We start from the raw sequence: 7,351 nt of genomic DNA, 5'->3' as shown, positions 1-7,351 counted from the left end.
AACAACTTGATATATATATATATATATAATACGACGTCAACAAGTTTTGTTATTTGACATGAATGTTGAGATGATTAATATGAATTCTAGAGCATTTTTTAATAAAAATATTCAAATTTAAATTAAATATTATCAATAATTATGATTTTAACAAACTATTAGTCAAACTGACCGACTAAATGAGACTTACCCAACAACACTAAAATTGACCAATTTGAGTCAAATCAAGTTGTTAAGTGAATTTTGAGAGTTTTGGGTGGCCAATTGGAATGTCAAATGTATTCTAAATCTGATATACGTATAATCAAATCAAGTGTCTTGATGAGATGAATTCAATGAGCTTGAAATCACACTATTATGAAGCCGTTAAGAATTTTAAATGTTTACAGAATATCACCTGATCAAGGGAACCTCTCAGGGCCATCATATGGAGTGGTCTTGACTCATGCCTTATTTTTAAAAGAAGCTACTCATGTACTCTATAAATATAGTCTTATCCCCTTCATAAAAGGGAGATCGGGGAGGGGGTGGGAACCACAAGCTAGAGTTGGGCCCGAAGAATAATAAGTTAAATTAGTGATGTTCTGAATCGAAGAGCTGACGAAGAAATTTTGCTCATACTCAAACACTGCTTGTTGGCCATCGTCGAACACCGCCACTTGCTCTTACTAACTTGGATGAATCCTATGGTATAACGACGCTCCCCAATTTCAGTAAAACTAAGTATCCAAATATGGTGCACACAACCTCAAGACATTGTAACAAAGCACTTCAAAGATGGTGCAATAACACACCCCAAGAACGATGTAACACTCTGAATAATCTCTTGCAATTGTCATGCTTAGAATATTGTGACCACTCAAAACTTCAGAAGTTTTCTCCTCATAGTTCTCCACTACAACATACACCTATGTGATTCATTGCAACTACAACATCTTACAACGCCCTTGTGACATGCGTCAATTTTACATGATTTAACATGTTTTTTGACATGCATTTTACATACTATTTTACCTCATTTATCATGATTTTATGCTTGTGAAAGGTTCTTTGTGTTATTCTGCAGGCTATATGTGTCAAATACACAAAACAACGTCAAAACGCGCAAAATAGTGTTGTCTGGCATGACAACGCTTGATCTAGGCATGACCACACCGAGGTCTAGCGAGACCACGATAATGGACCCTCTAGATCTTGTTTTTGAAGGGTTTTTATATAGATTTTTGTTGAATCTTTAAAAGGGAAGCTAGAGCACGGATTGAAAGATCCTTAGGCGAAGAGGAGAGTTCGAGATGGTTGAAGGAGTTGTTAAGAATTTTCCTTAGGTTTCCTCTTCCTTTGTATTGTTTTCTATATATTTTGAGAGATTATTGTATGAGAAATGAGCTGACTGCTATGAATGAAGGAACAAATTATTTTATAAATATTTACCTTTTAATTTTACTTATAACAATGGTTTTTGTTAGGTTGTTTTTCTGGTGCTCTTTCTATCACGTGTAGCTAATCCTTTTTTCGCGCCTCTATGATTTATGGGATGTGGTTTTCTCAGATGATTTATTTCTCTGTATTGTTTTCTTGAGACATCAGTGCTTTTGTGTTGTTGTGTTAACCATAGAGTTTCATTTACTCATGATCTGATCAATTATGATGTTAAAAAATTTTGTGATGTGTGACTCCTACCCGTTATGCAGAGGAACGACATGATTAACCATAAAATTTAGGTAACAATAGACATATTTTATCTTGGTTTTACAACCTTGAAAGGGGATAAGGACAAATAAGTAGGTTGCCATGAGGATTGAGTAAGCCTCAACTTCATAGATTCAAGTCTTCGTTTGACTTAGACATAAACATAAGGCGAAGTTTTTATCCATGTTGACAAAAATCACGTTACAGAAAGTCTAGGAAAATCATGAATCACCACATTACCTAAGTCACAAGAGCGCAAACCTCACATACCTTGAAGACATATTAGATTTATTTGCCATTATTTTTTGTATTCTCCAAACACGTTATCTTTTATTATTGCTTTTAAGTAGGATTTTAGGAAACAATCTTTTGTTTGTCATCACGCTGAACTAGGTTTAGAGGTTTAGTAAACTAGTCAATCAGAATAGTTCTTATCCCTTTCATCGTGGAATCGATACGTGATATTCTTTAACAACATTATTACTTAACATGAGCACTTGTATTGTATAGCCAATTTACGTCCCGATAAGTTTTGAGCGTCAAATTGTTAAGTTACTGAAATGAATTGAAAATGATTAAAGATAATTTTGGTTTGCTAAATTTTCAAATCACACATTTTTAGTACTCTACGAGTTCTTTTAACAAAAAATATATTTAATGTTTTCAGTTCATTTTAATAACTTAACAACTTGATACGCACCCGGTTGGCCACTAGCCCCGGTTTAAGGGGTTTGCACTTAATCAAATAGATCTTTTGGTCTTTTGCCAGCGGGTCGTCCTAGACGTACTTCTTTTTCTCTTAATTCATTGTATTCATCGAGATTCATGTTGAAGCATTTCTGATGTGCAATCATCATGAAGTTTTTATTAAACATGAATCTCAATGCATTTTTTGGTATGAGGTCATCTGAATTTAAATTAAAGATCATTCGTGCCTCGATTTCAACATGTTTATTATGAAATCAAACTAATCGTCTCTCATGGAGAATCCAATGTTGTCAATTTTCAAAGTTAGTTCACTCCTGGTCCAATCAAACCCATGTCAAGTCATCGAAGCATAATTGGATGCTTTGTGTCGTCAATTGAGTGGTAAAATGAACTCAAAATTTGACATATTTATTGTCAAATCAAATGTCTCGATGAGAGAAATCCAACAATTCTGAGACCGCTCAATTTCAAAACCGATCATTAAAACACTCAAATCCTTAAAAAATTATCTATGATCAAGGGGGCTTAACATGGACCGTCAGATCTAGGTCCTTAGAGAAGTTATGCATCTAAAGACTAAAATGCCCCTCCCTAAAAAACTTTAAAAATGCCCATTCCTTTATTGAAGAGAGGAAAATAAGGATAAGAAAAAATAAAAAATAAAAACATATAAAATCCAAAGTCTATTTTGGAGAGAGGACCGGACGAGTAACCACTGGTCTCCGTAGCCACTGTCCACTATCAACCACCTTCCATCGACAACCATTGCTTGCAACCGTTGTAAACAGACTATGACTATTGTTTAATTTCTTATTACATAAATTTTCTTAGCTATATAATGACTAGTGTAATTTTCGTTTAAAAATGTAACCCAGTTTTCACTGTGGTGAGAGAATGATGTATCCCTATACTCATAAAAAGATAGTAAATTACTGTGATTGTGTTAAGCCTCGTGGACTTTTTCTTTTTAATATTTTTTCACGTAAAAATATCGATGTCTCCTCGCTCTATTTTTCTCTCGTACATGTATATTCGATCTTCGTGCAACGCTAGGACGATCAATTATTGTCGCGACGTCATCATAAATTTTCAAGCCCACAACAAAAACAATTATTTTTTATTATAATATACTCATTCAATTAATGTTCAATAATCAAGATTAATTGGATCAACTAATTCATAAATCAAATCATCCAAACAGTTCAAGTACATGCCCCTAACAACATCAAATTTTAAATAATTAGATTAAAACCCCATAACTAAAACGACAAAATAGGTAATATCTAAAAGGACAGCACCCACATCAGAAGAACATCAGCATAAATAAATTAAAATTAAAATTTTATATACATAACACTCAATTCCTATGTATTTACAAATCTAACCCCCAAATTTTAAAGTCTTACTTTCTCATAATTAAATAGATCATGATATTATAAATGTAAAAAAATAAAAGTTTGATGTTAAAGATGTAAATTTATATGAATTGGGCAGGGCAGCTAGTCTGTTAATGATCCGATTTCGAGTTGAGTTGGGCCAGCTCAAAAAAACAATTCGAAAACAAAATCTATCCAAATTTTTGGCTCACAGCACGGCTCATTTCACTCGATCGAAGCCCAAATCTGAATCAATTTTTTAGCGATTAATGATCTTCGAGTTAAACTTTACTAAATTCTTAGCCCTAACATCAATACGGCTAAGAATTTCGATCTGATCTCAATCCGAACCAAAATTCAAAATTAATTTTCGTCTGATTACCGATCTTCGATCAAAATTCACGGCCCTAGAATCGGGTGGTATCTAAGCCTCAAAAAATAAATCATAAAATATACTAGCTTTCCCCCATTCTCCAACTTAAACTAACAATTAACTAAATAAATAATATTGTTTTACATTTAATATATATTTTATATAAATTTGTTGCGTGGAAAACCTGCTCTCTATTATAAATGTAATATTTTTTTTTTGCACTTTCGTCCCCCCTTCACAAAAAGTGTGTCACCATCAACCCTCCTTTCCCCCAGATTTGTCGCATTCCTGGGCGTATTTTCCCCTCCGTTTCTCCCCCACAGATTTGCAAACCATTTCCCTCTTCACTCTTAACTGTCTCCCACCACAACCACAACCACAACCAATTCATCATGCATCCAATCATGCTTTCCGTTTAGCTGGATCCCGATTCCCTTTTTGCTTTTTCCTTTTCCTTTTCCTTTTTCTTTTTATTTATTTATTTATTTATTTATTATATTTCATTTCTTAACTAAATATTTTATTAATCATAATTAAAATAAAACTAAAAAAAATAGTGAATCATTGCCCACAGAATAAAACATAAGAAATGAGAGAGACTCGGAGAGAAAAAATAAATGAAAGAGTGAAAAGTAATATGTCTTATCTATTATCATTCTTTCTCATAAAATGATCTTCTTATTTATAGGAAAGAGATGTCATACTTTAAAAGGAGTTGTACATTTTAGATATTTGATATATATTAGTTTATTATTTGGCTGTAGTCTGGCTCGATCGGTTGGGTGAGCTTGATTTGCCGTACCGAGAATATTCTTAAATCCTAAACTTCGATAAGTGACATCAATAGATCACTTCGACAAGCGAAGTGGGCTGACCCTATTTAAAAATAAATCTCGTTAGATTCACATTTTTTTTTTATGGAATGACCAGAGTTATTATACGAGCCTCCGACCACCCCCAATGTGCCTAATAATTCGAGTAGCTCCTCCTTAAGCCCAACGATGCAAGAGGAAATTCGAGCCCTCGACTGGAGGGGTCTTATACCGTGGATGTCAACCAATAGGTCAGACATACACGTAAAGTAATATAAGAGAAGTTTTTTATTTTCTAGAATGGCCGAAAATACTTTGATTTATCTAAGTTAATAAAATAATATGATAATAATAAGAGAATTTCATAATATTAAAAATATAAAAAAGGTTGAATTGGTCTGTGGTGACTCATGGAGACGAATTTTCATTGAACTAAAATTTCAATGTTAAGCGCTATAGAAATCAATAAGTAGTTGGAAAATTATTTGGAACGTGTGGATTTAATTTTTTTTATATTATTTTATTGTATTCATTTTATAGCCTTGAAAGTTTAACTTAATTTCTCCTCCATAAAAAAAAAAATTGAAAATGTAATAATATTTTCGACAATTATTTACATAAATACCACTTAATTCCTATATTTTTACATACCCCCATATATATGAGAGTAATATACTCAATTAACATTGTTTTTGAAAGATTTGCCTACATACCACATAATTTTTATGTATTGACATATCTACCATCACCAAGGATAAAAATGTGTATTTTATTTTCTAAAGTTAAAAATAGCAGTATTTTTTAAATGATATGAAACATTTGAGTGGTTGATGTATGTAAGGATTAATGTGTTAAAATAGTCCTCGGCTGCTTACATGGGATAATTATAATCTTAGAGTTTATAGAAGTGTCAAAATAAGTCTACAGACTCGTTAAATTAGAGCGAAAATAATCACCATTGATGATTATAATAACTCAATTCCAAAATAATCATATATAAATAATAAGATGTTATTTTAGTAGTTTGCTCGAAATGTAAATACATTGAAATTATAAACTTTTTTTTTTTTTTTTTTTTTTTTTTTTTTTTTTTTTTGGAGGGTTTTTTTTTTTTTTTTGTGAAGGTAAGACTTATTATCTTTGATTGGTCAAACTATAGTAGATGAGGACATAAAATATTAAATTTTGAAATTATATAAATGAATTAAATGGATATTACAGCTCGGGGAGAAAATCTTCGGGAATAAAACAACAATCCCAATTTATCTCTCAACTTATTAAATATTAATTAATAGAATAGTGATAATTGAGATTCAAAGAAGAAAATTATGACAATTTATCGGGTTCAACATGACACATAAGAAAATTACAAATATAAAGTATTAAAAAAAGAATAATCGAAGGCTATTATACGAATCTTAAGTCATCCTCATGTCCCTAATTATTTGAGGACTGTCCTCACTGTTGACAGACTGGCTGGGGAGATTCGAACTCGTGACCTGAGAAGACTAACAACCTTCAAAGAGGCTGCTCTACATACAGGCCATGCCTGACAGCATATATATATGTTAAAATTAATATTATATTTTATTGAATAAAGCATTACTCAAAACTTAATTACCTTTTCTTTAATAATAGCTATCACTTGTTGATCTATTAATCTAGGAGGTTAATATTAATCTACTAGATTATATCATAATCCATAAGCATTTAAATGTCTTAAATCATCAAAATTGAGTGAAATTAGCTCATGGGATCCCTTTTATGAAGACACTCCTTTAATCGCAAGCAAAACAAAAAGTCAAATGTCATGAGTTCTTCAAACAATACCATGAACTAGTCAACTACTGATTTAAATGCTCAATTTATATTGATTTAAACACGACCCATTAAAATAATTAATTCAACCACAACTTCTTTTAAAAATTAGTTCATTTATGCATTTGACTTTAAATGCTTTGAATTCAAATATATACATCTAGATTTTTGTTTTATTAAATATATTTTCCATTGATGTATTAGAACTAAATACTAAGCTATAGCCAATATTTATTCAATATTTTATTTAAATTTTTTATTTACAATAATAATAAATCTATAATTTAAATATTATAAATTTGCAAATAGTAAAAAAAATTAAATAAATGAGGCATTTAGACGTCTCACTCCTAAACCTTTATATTTATAAAATTAACATAGGATTAAAAATAGCACTATTATAATATTTTTAAAAAGTGCATGCATAAATTCAAAGCACTAAAATATAATATGTGTAAATATTAAAAGTTAGATATGTAAATTCATAAGAATTGTGTGCCATTTATGTAAATTACTCCAAATAAATATTGGTTAAGCTTTAGAGGAAAATTTCTCCCGCTATAAAAACCCCTCCA

Source organism: Phalaenopsis equestris, unplaced genomic scaffold (assembly GCF_001263595.1).
Source record: "Phalaenopsis equestris unplaced genomic scaffold, ASM126359v1 Scaffold000761, whole genome shotgun sequence".
Classification (NCBI taxonomy): domain Eukaryota; kingdom Viridiplantae; phylum Streptophyta; class Magnoliopsida; order Asparagales; family Orchidaceae; genus Phalaenopsis; species Phalaenopsis equestris.
Note: the sequence above shows the minus strand (reverse complement) of the source record.